The sequence below is a fragment of the Dromaius novaehollandiae genome, unplaced genomic scaffold, assembly GCF_036370855.1.
Source record: "Dromaius novaehollandiae isolate bDroNov1 unplaced genomic scaffold, bDroNov1.hap1 HAP1_SCAFFOLD_100, whole genome shotgun sequence".
Lineage (NCBI taxonomy): Eukaryota > Metazoa > Chordata > Aves > Casuariiformes > Dromaiidae > Dromaius > Dromaius novaehollandiae.
In genome coordinates this window covers 172,789-187,006 of record NW_026991489.1, presented here as the reverse complement: position 1 = coordinate 187,006, position 14,218 = coordinate 172,789, and the positions used below count along the sequence as shown (strand labels likewise).

General features: G+C 53.3%; 1 long non-coding RNA gene across 1 annotated transcript; it reads right to left on the bottom strand.

Moving 5' to 3' along the window:
- Positions 1–5,901: 5,901 nt before the first annotated feature.
- Positions 5,902–7,103, bottom strand: LOC135326910 (uncharacterized). The gene is made up of 3 exons (XR_010387118.1): positions 6,988–7,103; positions 6,410–6,576; positions 5,902–6,217 (listed from the first exon to the last, which is right to left on the bottom strand). It is a non-coding gene; the product is annotated as an uncharacterized LOC135326910 (long non-coding RNA).
- Positions 7,104–14,218: the final 7,115 nt, after the last annotated feature.

The window sequence follows — 14,218 nt, the reverse complement described above, 5'->3', positions numbered from 1 at the left end:
GAAGTTTTCCCTTCCTCTAGAAGCACAGCAGAACGGGAAGACATGCACCAGAATCACGTTACAGCTGCTGTTTAGAGGCTTGGTTTTAGCCACCATTCAAATGTGAGCATGTGCAAGAATCACTCCACAGGACTGCACTAGGCTGCACTTGCACTGAACCTACCTGAAGCACTGCAAGCACTAATTCATCTCCGGGTCAGACAATTAATATTTTTGGTCCTCTCAGCTCCATGGGCAAACATCCACAGCCAGTGACACCAGTGACCACCTAGGGAACAATCACCTCGCACCTCCCAGCACTGCTCACATACGATGCAGCCCAGGACTTAGCTGTGTCCACGCTGCAAGTCAGAGCTCACTCTCCACGGCCAGCCGTGCATCTCTGCAGAGCTCCCAGCTGTGACAAGGCTCCTTCGACTGCCCGACTGGGCTTCAGCACCTGCAAAGAGGCCAGAGCAGTTAGTGAGAGGCTGGGCAACTGCACGGCCCTCCTAGAACTACTCCCTAGTCCAAGGCCCGTAATTGTTCCCACAGTTATGACTGACCCTCCGTGCTGCTTCAGTCACCCTCTCTGGCTCCATTTCATCACAAAGATGTCACAGCAGCTCTCACGGACAGGCAGGCTCACTCAGGCACCCGGCTGCCTCCAGCCTTTGCTAGATGGTCCTCTGCAGGGAAACTCTGCCTCTGATGGACACTCTCAGAAAGCACCGTCCAGCCAAGGCAGGATAAAAACTAAGGCCTCCAAAACCTCCAAACCCTGGAGAGACAGAGCTGATGGGAAACTGACTTGTGCTACCAGTACTGTAGATTATGGCTTTGCTGTGTACTACGGTGCTGTTGCTCATACACATGTAACCCCATTTCTCTGCTATAGCAAAGTTACTGTTGTAGGTGGCTCCTGAAAGAAACAGTAACTTGCGAAAACAAAAATCCCAGGTAAGACAGTTGCATACTTAAGACATGAGTTGTGAAGGACCTTTACTCTCAAAGTACAAACAATACTGGAACCTCTGGACTTCAAAGAAGGAAGGTCTAGAAGGTTTAGGGCCCAACACTAATAATGCTAGAAACAGAAATTGTTTGGAGGGACCAGAACAGCAAAGAGAAAGGAGTTCCAAGGAAAGAAACAAGCCAGAAGCTATGTAAATGACTGCATTCATCAGGAAGCGATGGCGGGGGTGGGGTGGGTGTGGGTGTTGACAGCACAGCATATCCCCTCAGGAAGCACTAAATCAACAACATGGGTTGAGCTGTAGACATAGGGAAGACACCACTTTGCATAAAGGCAGACCTGACAGAAAAGTGGGCTCGATGCCAGCATCGCAATCGCAACTCAAGCTGCACCACATGACAGCCCTGGCTGCTCGCAGGCAGACAAGAGGCAGTAACTGCAGACCGCGCTGACGAGTAGGACAGACAGCAGCAGCAGCTCCAGACTGCCCTACCGCGAGCGCCTGTCCTAACGCCCAAGGTCTCGGAGCCTCTGCTGCTCTCTGCCTCTGTGACACCTTCCCCAGGAGCCTCTTCGCTGCCTGCCGTGTACCCCACGGCATCTCTAGCCCGCTAGCGCTCCCCCGCTGCACACCCACAGCCCCGCGCCTCCGCGGGCAGAGTCCCCGCAGAGGTGTCCGACGTGACCCGAACCAGACCGACCGACAGCACCCTCCGGGCGCTGCCGATCACCTTCTCTGCCAAGCGCCGACCACCTCTCGCCACCCGCCGCACCAGACAAAACGCAAAGGAACGACAGACCTCCACCTGGACGCGGGGACAGGGGGGAGAACAAAAGAAAAGAGGGACAGAGAGCTTGGCAGATGGATGGAGGGAGAAAGAAAGAGAGGGACAGAGAGCCGGCCCCAGGGTCTGGGCGCTGGACAAAGGAAGAGAAAGAGAGGGACAGAGGGCCACACGGAGGGAGGGAGGGCTGCACAGAGGACCAGGGAGCAGAAGAGAGAAAAATGGGGAAGGCGAGGCGGCCAGAGGAACGGCGAGGGAGCAAAAGAGAAGGGGGGAGAACCGGAGAGGAACGGGGACAGGAAGAGAGGGACAGGGAGCCAGTCGGAGCGATGGGAAGAGGACGAGAACGACGAAGAGGTGGCCAGAAAGGTGGAGAGAGAAAAAGAGGGAGGGCAATTCAGACAGAGAGATGGGACAAAACAGGGGAAAAGAGGGATAGGGAGGCAAATAGATGGATGAGGAGCTGAGCAGAGGGATGGAAATAGAGACGGCTGGAGGGGTGGACAGAGGGCTGGGAAGGCAAAGAGAAGTACAGGCAGAAAGGCAGACAAGGGCAGCAGACGGATGGGGAGCCGCACGGAAGGACAGCGGGCAGGTACTGGGATAGGGAGAGGAAGAGGACGATGAAGAGCTGGATAGAGCGATAGAGAGCCAGTTAGAGGGACGCAGATATGTCACAGAGATGGAAAGAGTACAGGAGGGATGGGGGAGCTGGGCAGAGGAACGAGTAGCTAAACAAAGGGATGGGGCACTGGACAGAGCCACGGGGAAAGAAAGAGAAGGATGGAGCGCTGGACAGAGGGGCAGGGAGCGGAACCGGATGGATCCCGACAGCCCAGAACAGCCCTCGCCACGCTCCGACTCCACCCCACCGGCCGAGCCCACAGTGCTCTCTGTGCACCGCTGCGCCCAAAGTCCGCTCGTGGGCCTGCTCACCCGTTTCCCTACGGCTCCGGGGTGTCTGTGGGAGCGAGGGTGCACACACGGGCCCAGGCTGGGGAGGAACCTCGCGTTCAGTCACAGCATTTTACCGTTCCTCGTGCATTAGCCCCTCTCAGATGCTCAACACCAAATGCCCTCAGCCCGTAACAACTTCAGTACCCGCAGCACCTAGTTTTTCCACGCTCTCAAATCTTCCTTACTCTTTCCCGTCTTGTTTGAAAACCCTCCCAGACCCCTTCTGTACTTACATGCTTCCTCAAAACAGCATCACCGAAACCAACAAAACGGGCTGAGCTGCATCCCTTCGAGTTGCTGGCCCTCAGAACAGCATCCTGCAAGTGAATCAAGCCACCAAGGTCACTGGAAGATTCTCCTTTTAGAGCTTTCTTCCCCCAAAGCTTTAACGATGGCTCCCTAACCTGGGCAAATGCAGAGCCTCCCTTAAGCACTGCGGCAGTTTTTACTCTGGCATCCCAAGTTGCTGCCAGGCAGCAAAGCAAGGCAAAGACGGGTGCGGTCACAGCTTACCCATCTAGCCACGAAAATTCTTATTTTAGGCCTCACTGGTCATTCCAGCTAAACAGACCAAAACAGAGCTCCAAACAGACAGGCGAGGCTTCGCACAGACCTTGTGGCCCAGCTAGCAACAGCAAGACTCTGTCTTACCGAAGACTCTGGGCTACCAGTCGCTATTCCCCCCTCCTTTGCCGGTCCACGCATCGTGGCTTATTACCCGCGAGTCCGGTAAGGACACTGCCGACCTTCCTGTGGCCGAAGCCTCCTTGTCGGGACTGGGTGGAGAACCTTTCCGCTGGCGTTTGAATTCTCCTGAAAGCTCTCGACACGTGATAACTTACAAAGGTCCGAGAGCGGTGGTAGCCTGTAGTTCTTCACGGCAGCACACAGTCGTTCCCCGAGGTCCTGAACGCCTACGATTAACACAGTTTATCAAAACAAAAATACTACCGCTACAGGGTGTAAAGGCAAGCTAAAATTTCCGCAGCCAAAGAAAACCCCTTCGCGTCTGACACAACGAGCCACACGCGCCAGCGCCTATAGCTCGAGGCTAGTGACCCCTCCCGAGCGACGTTCTTCTGGCAGGCTGCGGATCTGAACTCCTCCGTCTCGCCTAAGAGTCTCCGTTGGGACACAGCAACTTTGCCAGCCAGCGCTCGTTGACGGAGGCATAGTAAAATCCATCAGGGAGGGAGCAAAGCAAAAAAAAAAAAAAAAAAAAAAACCGAGAAGAAAAAGCAAAAAAAGAAAAAGATCAAAGCTCTGCAGAAAATCATAAGAATCCAAAGTTGTTTATAAGCACAAAAGTGGATCCAATATACACACTCAAGCAAGGTAAATGAGAATACGCAAGCCACAAGTACCGCTTCCCCCAACCCCTGTTCTGGGAGCTATGAAGACAGTCGGGCTTGCCGCGAAAGGGAAGTCAGACTAAGTAGCCGCTAGAGATCAACCTCTCGGAAACCTCCTGCGTCCATGTTTTTGGCGCAACCGTGCTCTGCCCCTCAGTCAATTCAGACGCGCACAAGAAGAGCCACTGCTTGTAACACTTGCACAGCAACCGCCCCCCTGCCCCCGCTCATTAAGATCAGCACCCACTGCGCCACTTGGATAGATGATACTCCGCTGTCTCTTCATTTCCCTGACGTGACTACTTTAGAGGGAATTGAACAGACTGGATGGCCCCTGCGCGATCAAAGCTAAAAGTCTCAAAGACGGTTACAGCCCAGATCGCTGCTAAACAGTCTTTCTCACAGCCAGAGACTTTTTGTTCCAGCCCCAAAGGGGACGTAAAGGTGAGGCGACTGGCACCCGCTTTCCTTTACCGCCATTTTCTAGCGGTGCTGCTCCCACGCAGTCAGCAGATGTGGAAAGCATTACCGAAAAAGGCTTTCCTTGTCCTGGGAATTTGAGGGCAGGAGGTTTTATAGCCACTTCTCCCAGTTCAGTGAAAGCAGCGTCACGTTCCTCATCCCAGCTCCCTTCCTGACTCCCTCCCAGTACTTTCCACCATGGTCTGCTGACACCGGCAAAGCCACCTTAATGCTGCTGGAGGAAACTAAATCCTCCTACAATTGCTCTAAGCGGGAACTGGTGAGAAGGAGCCTTAATTCCACGAGGCTTCAACCTATCTACTGTCTTCCCGTCTCCCCAAATACCATTGCCAGGTAACTAACCTGGGGCTCGCACTCATCGAGCTTTCCTGAAATCGATCTCTCAGTTTTACACTTCAGACCCTTCTCTCGCTCCCTTCCTCTTCAGTAGCTCTGGTCACTTGACCACCACACCCCCAAGACAATAATTTGCTGTCTCGCAGCTCATGAAGTATGACGCTTCACAGGCACGTAAAGTCACACGCACGGAGACAAATGTACGCAGAGCACTTCTCGTAATGCATACAGACCTTCCGTTATACGCTGGCGATCTATTATTCGGATCGCTATTAACGGCACTCCTTCCTCGCCAGGAGGAATGGGCTTTCCCTTTTTCTGGCAGAGGGAGACAGCTTTCACTTGGCTCCCTTGGATTCTATTACTTCAGCTTGCTCACGTTTTTTACTCTCTTCAACTTCAGCCGTGGCAATTAATCTAAGAGAGCATTCGTTCTGTCTTTCCCTTTCCATGTACGCGCGTGCAGTAACAACGCAAAATAGAAACAACCAAAGCAAAACTAAGGCAGATACAGTTAGCGATAGCCACGGGGTAGGGACGGTTTACTCAGTCCTCAGTGCTGCTTCTGGGAGGCCAAAATAACTAACGGTCATTATCGACGCTTGCCTTAAGTCACCCGTGCCAGAACACCTCCTGCTGCAGCCGCTTCTGGCGACATCGAGGGTCCGCCGCATTTTTGCTTCCTTGCTTCATCCCGTCCCTTAGGTATTAACCACAAAAAACTGCTTGTCCAGCTTTTCTCTTGGTCAGCATTTGCTATCGTTGGTCCCATCTCTGTAACAAAGAGAGAAACTCCCATTTTACTTTCAAGGAAACACTTAGATGTTCTTTTTCTCTTTACCGTGCTCTTTTCCTCCCCCCGCCCCCCCCCCTTTTTTTTTCCTCCTTCTTCTTTTCCTTAAGGGAAAGGTCTTAATACGGCACTTTGCACCATACGTTGCAGGGTAAACGGTCTGGAAACGTTACACACAGCAATTAGGGCTAGGTTATTAGGCAGGCGGGCACGTCGCCTAATATCTACCTAACGCCATCTTCCACAAAACCTTATTTTTATTCCGCTTCAGTGTTATTGTTACTGTTCGCAAACCCTCGTATGCATGCGCTTAACCGACAATTCTCTCGGTCTTTAACTACGTGGAGGAACGACAGCCCTCGATTTGCCTGTCTCCCTTTCAAACCTATTACCTTTTTGAGACTGCTCCTAGCTTCCTCTTACTCTTGGATGCTGGCCTCACAGGCGACGACCAAAACGAACAACTGGATCGCTAGGTCTAGCCCCCTCTCTCCAAGATGTGCCCCTTTGGGGCTTACGTTTCTCGGTCTCTTCAACTTCAGCCGTGGCAATTAATCTAAAAAAGTAAGTATGACATCTATTCCTTTCCGTAGCTGCGCGTACGATAACAAAACAAAAGAGAAACAGCCAAAGCAAAGCTAAGGCAGATACAGGGAACAGCAGCCACAGGGTAGGAACGGGTTACTCAGTCCTCAGCGCTGCCTCGGGGAGGCCGAAATAACTGCTAACGGTCATTAGCGATACTTACCCTAGTTACCCGTGCCAGAACGCCTCCTCCTGTAGCAGTTCCTGGTGATATCGAGGGGCCGCTGCATTCTGGCTTCCTTATTTCATCCCGTCCCTTCGGTATTAACCGCAAGCAAACGCTCGTCCGTCTCTTCTCTTCGTCAGCATTTGCTGTCCTTGGTTCCATCTCTGTAAGGAAGCGATAAACTCGCGTTTTACTTCCAGTGAAACGCTTAGGTTTATGCATGATCTTTTTCTCTTTACCCTGTTTTCTTTTTTCCCCTTTTTTTTCTTTTTTTTCTTCTTCTTTTCCTTAAGGGAAAGGTCTTAATACGGCACTTTGCACCATACGTTGCAGGGTAAACGGTCTGGAAACGTTACACACAGCAATTAGGGCTAGGTTATTAGGCAGGCGGGCACGTCGCCTAATACCTACCTAACGCCATCTTCCACAAAACCTTATTTTTATTCCGCTTCAGTGTTACTGTTACTGTTCGCAAACCCTCGTATGCATGCGCTTAACCGACAACTCTCTCCGTCTTTAACTATGTGGAAGAAAGATAGCCCTCGATTTGCCTGTCTCCGTTTCAAACCTATTACCTTTTTGAGACTGCTCCTAGCTTCCTCTTACTCTTGGATGCTGGCCTCACAGGCGACGACCAAAATGAACCACCGGATCCCGAGGTCTTGCTGCTTCTCTTCGAGATGTCCCCCTTCGGTGGGCTACCCTGCCAAACAAACCAAAAAGACTGCCGAGGCCGTGAGGGTACCAGATTTTCAGACCGCTTCTCCGAGGCTTTCGGGGTGACTGACGTCACCACTTCGCTTCACGTTACTCACAGCTACCTTCGTCTATTACTTAGGGCTAAACCTGTTTCTGTTTGCAGAGGGGCTTGTTGCTTGTTTAAACTTGACATATAGTCCATAACCTGCTCTGCATGCTCCCTAGTCCCTTCTGCTTTTGCAACACTTGTGGTAATTCAAGGCGGTAATTAAGAGTCCCCATTGTCCCATAGGCTGGAGCGAGACATTGCTGCTGCTCTGAGGAGGTGCCTAAAAGCCACGCTGTTTTCGCTAGCATCTCTGGGGCTTCCCAGAGCCCATCGGTGTTCTCTTTGGCTTTTCCCGAGCCTTTTAGGTTTTTAAGGCTATTCCTTAGCCTGCCATTTTAGGGCAATGTTCTCCTTAAGCACTGCGCACAGCATGATTATCCCAGATCAGCCACATCGTGCACACACAGAGGCTTCTGAGAGGCGGCTCAGAAGAAAAGAGAGAAAAATCTCTTTGTCATCCACGCATCCACCCGTCAACACTCTTCACCAGGAAGTGCTGTAAGTTCCTGTTTCTCTAAAGCGGGACTGAGTCGAGGTGGAGACGCAGATCGCACCCCATCTTTGTTAGAACGCCTCACTGCTGCGGGGACTGGGTCTGGCAGCAGTTTGAGGAAGGTTTGGGGCCTTGGACAGAGTGCAGGGGAAGGTCTGGAGTCAGTGACAACATTGCGGCAGGGCTCGGAGGCGTTTTGGGGCCTGTGGGGGCGTTGGGGCAGGATTTGTGGGTGGTTTACTGGCTTTGAGGGGGCTGGTTGCAGGAAGGGTGGGACTCTGCGGGGCCCTCAGGGCGGGGGTGCCATCCCAGATGCGTAGTGAGCACATAGGGGTGCCCTACGTGGCTCTCAGCTCGGCAGCAGGAGCCACCGGTCTCCCACCCCACCAGACAGGGGAGCGGGGCGGGGGGTGGGGGGAGAGGAGGTGGAGGGATCTATGAGCTCGCAGAGAATGCCAGAGGAGGCAGCAGGGAACTCACCAAGGACCCCGCGTCCCAGACGAGAGGAGGCATCAGGCTGCCGTGACGCTGCTAGAGACATCCAGACCCCCGCGCAGACACCCCCCCACACACTCCTCCAGGCTGCGTCCGCAGGGGCAAGCGCATGGCCCGGCCCGCGCTGGGGAGGAACCAGGGCCCTACAGGCGACACACGCAAAAGGGAGAGTCAGAGCCGCGCTCCGGCAGACCCGGCGCCGCGCAGACCCAGCGCGGCGCGGCGCGGGGCGGCGCCGGGCCCGACTCCCCCCCCCCGCCCCGCCCCGCCGCCTCCACGCAGCGATGGCCCCGGCTGGCAAGACACAGCCCGACACCCGCGGGCACCCGAAGGCACACGCTCGCCTCACCTCACCTCACCGCGGCCCCCACATGCTCGACTCCAGGCCGCCTCTGCCCTCGCCCGCCGCCGTCCAGCCAAAACACCCGCCCTATTCGCCGCCATCTTGCCCGCCACCGCACCCCGCACGCGCCGCCGCACCGCGCGTGCGCCGCCCAGGACCGCGCGAGAGGGGCGGGGGAACGCGAGGGGCGGGGGAGCGCAGCGCGAGGCAGGCGAGACCCGCAATGGCGCCCTCGCGTGGTCGCAGCGCCGCACTGCAGCCGGCCGGCTCCCGCGCGCCAACCGCAGCCCGCCGCGCCACCCCGGCGCTCAGGCCGAGCAGCGAGCGCCCCGAGGCTGCTTCTGCCCGCGCCCGAGAGAGCGGCAGGCATCAGCGAGCAGGCGCTGGGGCTGCCCCGGGGAGAGAGTGCCGCGGAGCAGCTCCGAGACGGCACTGCCCGTCCCTGCGCCCCCAGGAAGCACCGAGAAGGAAAAGCCCTCTCGGGAAAAGCGCTCCCGGTCCGTGAGCACCGGGCAGGGGGCACGAGCGTGGCCCCTTCGCTTACCCGTCCCCGAGAGAGCGCAGAGTAGCGGCGAACACGGCGACCGGCAGCGCGCACGTGTGCGCGGGCTGCCTGCCACGGTCTTTGTACGCAGCGGTGGCCGCCGGCGGCTGCAGTGCTGCCTTGTCGACACGCGAGGGCAGCAGTCAGCGCGCCGGAACGCAATGCGCATGCGCGCCCCCCCTCCCGCGTGCAGTGCCGCTTTTCAGACACGTGAGGGCAGCAAGGAGCAGGGCGCAGCGCTTTCCTGCCCCCCTTGCAAAATACTCGCTAGACAAAAGTGGCTTGGGCTCCTCCCGAACGCTTACCTGGCTTCATTACTACAGCTATTAGGAACCAAAGTGCATAGCCTTCTAGAAAAGGGAACGACCGTCTTTTCAAAACTTCCCGTGACTCCCCAGACTTGTCACTGCTGAAGCAGCCAGCTTCTTCCAACCCAGCCGCAAGAAACATTTTGCCTTCCAGGCAGAACTTTCTGCTCCCTGGGGGGGTCCAAAGGAAACCCGTCATTCGCTACTGTCTGTCAAAACGTACTGGAAGCCCTCAAACACAGGACAAGATGCCTTCTCTAAGGAAGCTGACTACTAGGTCTGCTTCACGGCAGCTTCCCCCCAGTATCAGGGTCCACTCAATAAACAAAATAGTACGAGAAATGTCTTAATCTGCTCCAAGTGCTTTCGTATAAGAGAACAACATCAAAACGAGGTATTATTGCATTTAGCCTCCACTACACGTGCTACCCCAGCGCCACTGTGACTGCTTATTAGCAATAGCAATTAACAATTACGATTAGTGGTTTGATTTTCTGTTAGTCTAAGTATCTGATGTTCTTGTACATGCTATATTAGATTTTTGTCACAGGAACAGTGAATAAACAATAAGCCACTGTCTTACCATGTGAGCTAAATAAAAATTGTGAATACAGTTCTGTGATTAAACATTTGGGTGGGGGGGATGTTTGAAAGTTCCTGGCTAATGAATTCCCAGGAGCTGGCTGATGAGAAGAATAATTCAAGATTTCTTTAATTGATATTTTTTAAACATTTTAATATGTGGATGTAAATGGAAGTTGCTTGTAACTCAAAAATCAATTTTTATATTTCAACATTGCTATCTGTAATACTTGTACATTTAAAATATATTAATTGAAATGCACACTAACTGGAAAAAAGCTTTAGGCAACAATAATAGAATGCTGTTACTTTTTTTTTTTTTTTACATTTTATTGGAAATATGCACAAAAATGTATTTCCTTACACAGAAAAAAAAGACTTTCCAGAAAATATGTTTACAATTTTATCTTTATTCACTGTCATATGAAAATTACAATCACATAAGGTTGTCTTCTTGTAATCTGTTGAGAAATACTCTATCTCCAGGGTATGGCATAAGCCTCTTTTTCTGAGGGCATCGACATCATGACAGAAAAGAAAGAAAGAAAAGAGCCCATCAGTCCAGGTGATCACTCCATCTCCAGTCGCTGGAAAATGCCAACTGAACAGAAAAGGAGGTGTGAGAAGACTCGCAGATACCGTCCATACTCCTGACCACTCCAGAAGTAAGACCCACGAACGAGTGACTGAGCGAGATGGGGAAAAGTGGCTTTGTGGGAGGGCAAGGAGCCTGCTCCTGAGCCTGTGCCCACATCTGGTGCCATCCCCCAAGGGAGGGACTGCCTGGGACACCAGCCCTCAGCAGTCAGGAGACGTCTGTGAGGTATGCATGGGACGCGGGGGTGTCACAATGGCCTTGGCTGCCCACCCGGGCGTCTGGGGAGGTGGGGTCTTCAGTGGCTTGCTCCTTCACCTGTGAGGAGGTAGTTGGAGAGAGCACTGCTGTCCAGAAGGAATTCCTTCTGAGATGAAGAGATTACGATTGTGGTGGGGTAAGGGCCACTCCTCAGTTCTTTATGGCAGGCCCACAGAGCTCCTCCCGTTCGGGGCTGTCCTCTGCTCGATTTCTAAATGCCTGATCTCGACCTGGATCCTCCTGCTGTGAACTTCTCACCCAAGGAACTCATCCACAAAATCCCTCAGAGGGAAGGGAAAGGAAGCAACCAAGGCAGAGTCGTTTTTCTGCTGTGTCTCCTCGGCACACTGCAGACAACTTTGATGCCATCTACCAGACGTCAGGCCTGCCTGCCTGAATCTGGTGGCTCCAATACGCCCACCTTTGGTTGGGTAATAGAGGCACCTGCTGCAAACCAGCTGGTCTTCTGGTGTTAGCAGTGAGGGGAGGAATTTCCCTGAAGGCTGGGGAGCCGTTTGACCCTGCCTGATGCTAGTACCTGAGGGCAGGTAATCCTCAGCTTGTTTCCTTCCAGGTCGCTTGACTAAAAGAGCTTCCAGGGTGAGACCTGAGGAGCCTGAGGATGGAGGCGTGGATGCAGAGTCTCCTCCTGCAGCCACCAACACCTTGGCTGGCTCTGTGGTCTCCTTTCTGCGCCGACTGCAGGAAAATGAGGTAAGGGAGTGGCAGTTTCAGTGGATTCCACCTGAATTCAAGCACTTGGATTCCAAACGTGCCTGGCTCAGGCACCAGGGGATGTGCTCTTGCCACATGGTAAATGCACTCTCCTGCAAACACCGCATCACAGAAATGCAATTTTTGCCAGTCATTAGGAGACAACGCTACTGCGCATCATCCTTTCCCACAGAAGGCAGGAGTGCAGTAGAGGACACGGCCAACCTTCTGGTCATTTGCTCTCCCAGGCTTCCTCCTTTTGTCGACATATTCTCTGAAAACTTCCTGAGCGCAGCAGTAGTCCTACACCCACCCTAAGCCCCCGGCCTCTCTGTCTGGGCTGCTGTCTGCAGCTCTGACCATGCTTTGATCTTTGTTGACTTCTCAAAGACAGTGAAACATAAACATAATTTGAGAACCAATCTGTGCAGGGAAGGCAGATCTCCCGGGATGATCCACAAAAGTTACCCCAGGAACTTCCCTAAGGAGCCGGGGGAAGCCTGTGAGTCAGGCCCTACCAAGGAAGTCTGGAAATGCCATTGTCCCGTGTATTCCTTTTGCCCCCGGCACTTTGTTTGGTCTAGAGGAGCTATGAGTTCTTTGGGGCAGCAACTGTGTGGTTGCAGAATATCCAGCAGAGCGGAGGGAGCTGTGAAGTTGGGGAGATCCTTACCAGAGCAATGGGTGGATCCTCCGTTTGGCGAAACACTTCCTTGTGAGGCTGGTCACTCAGCTACTTTCTAGGACTAGATCCTTGAAATGGAGCTGTCTGCATGATGCCGTTTGGGAGGCTGTACGGACCAAGTGCTCTAAGACATCCTGGTCATCAAGGAGAAAGAAGTTCAGATGTTCCCTGTTCTGATTTGTCCTCAGGGTAATCGGGTAGAAATTTACCAGGAACTGGGCAGAATCCTCCAGGAAGATGGTGACCATTTGGAGAGAGATCTGTTAAGCCAATTAATAACATTGGCTTCAAGGGATTTGAGAGTGGTAAGCTTGTTCTCTTCGAAGCTAGTCAAAGCATCTTGCCTAGAGCCCTGTTGTCTGGAAAGCTATAGCATGACACCAAAGATCTCCCCTTTGCCTTAAGAACCAATGACAGTCCCCAATCCCACTATGGGAGACTCTTCCTCAGGGCAGCTGACTCCTTGAGGGAAAAGGCCATATCCAGCCAAGCTCTTGAGCAGGTGCAACCTCTGAAGTAGTTGCCCTGTGTAAAGTGGCACGTTTGCCTGGGCCTTTGGCTGGAGCTGGGGCAAGCAGGCCCACGACTGCTGTAACAAGCATGTCTGTGCTGAAGGGAAAGGCTCCAGGCAGGGAGGCAGAAACTCAGCCTGCTTCCACACGGTTGGCCATTGGATTACCGTTCTTAGGTAGTCATCCTGCTTTGAGGAAGAGGCATGGCGAAGTGCCAGTCCCTTCCCTGCTGTACCCAATATTCCATCTGGCCTTCTGTGTGGAGCGTGTTTGTTGCTGGAGCCTTCTGGGAGCTTCTCTGTTCCTATTCTCCCGCTGTCACAAAGGGAAGGGAGAGGCAGCAGTAGTGCAGAAGGGCAAATGGTCAAACTCTTTCTTGACCAACAAGTTTAGGACTTCTGAACTGCTTACCTTTCACAAATGGTCAAAGCGGTGGCAGCCAAATAGGGCAGGGAATATTTATCACTGATGGCTCTCTCTGGAGAGATGACGTTTCTCTCACTCTTCCCTTCAACATGGAAATGTAGAGCTGAAGTCATACAGCCATCGTTGGCTAGTTCCATCTGCCCCGCTGCCTCAGTCTTTCCTGTGTTGATGGTTTTCCTTCATGGTCCTTTTGTAGGGTGTAACGGATGTCGTGCAAAGAGCAGCAAGTGACATCCTGGTCTCCCTGGCCCGCTCTCACTTCCTACAAGTCATGGAAGAGCTACAGCATCATCTGAAGCCTGTGGAGGATGTCCCTCAGGAATTTGTTTTTATAACCCTCAGCAAACTGGCCACGAGCTATGGTATGGCAACTTGGGCTGCATGCTTTGGTGCTGGCTTCTTTGAGCAGCGGGAGAAGGGTTTCAGTTGTTGGAATATGGGAGGGCTACAGGGTTATGGCTTCCGCATCTTTTGCTGCCTGGGAGCAGTTGGAAGTGGTGGCTTTGTCCCCTGAGCTAAGTGCCCTAAGGATGGGACCGCAGGAAGACCCAGCCTAGCAGAGTTCTGCTCCACTCTCCTTCCAGTCCCACCCTGAAGGGCTTCCCTGCTCCCATCCCTCGGGGAAGGGCACCCTTGCTGAACAGCTTTCCTGACAGCAGGTTGTTTGCTTTCCCTCTGCCCTTCTCTGCAGCACTGAGCTGCATCCCGTTTCTGGAAATGACCTGGAATGTCATGTACACCATGCTGGGGCGAGTACAGAGCAGTAGGATGAAGCAAGCCTTCTGTGCTGGTAAGTGTCCACCTCTAGTGCCAGGGCTGCATTGGGACGCAGAGGGAAGGGGAAGTTAGTGAGCAGCAGTGGGCACCCAAGTCTCTTCTCTCAAGCTGTTACTGCAGGTTCTGAACCTCTAGGGAGTTCAAGCCCTTAAAGCTCCAAACAGTCTGTACAACATAAAAGAGTGTCTAAAGCTCAGGAGATGGCTGTGGCCGGGAAGGGAATGGAGTTGTTGGAGTTTTACTACTCAGCTAATTTTACTACT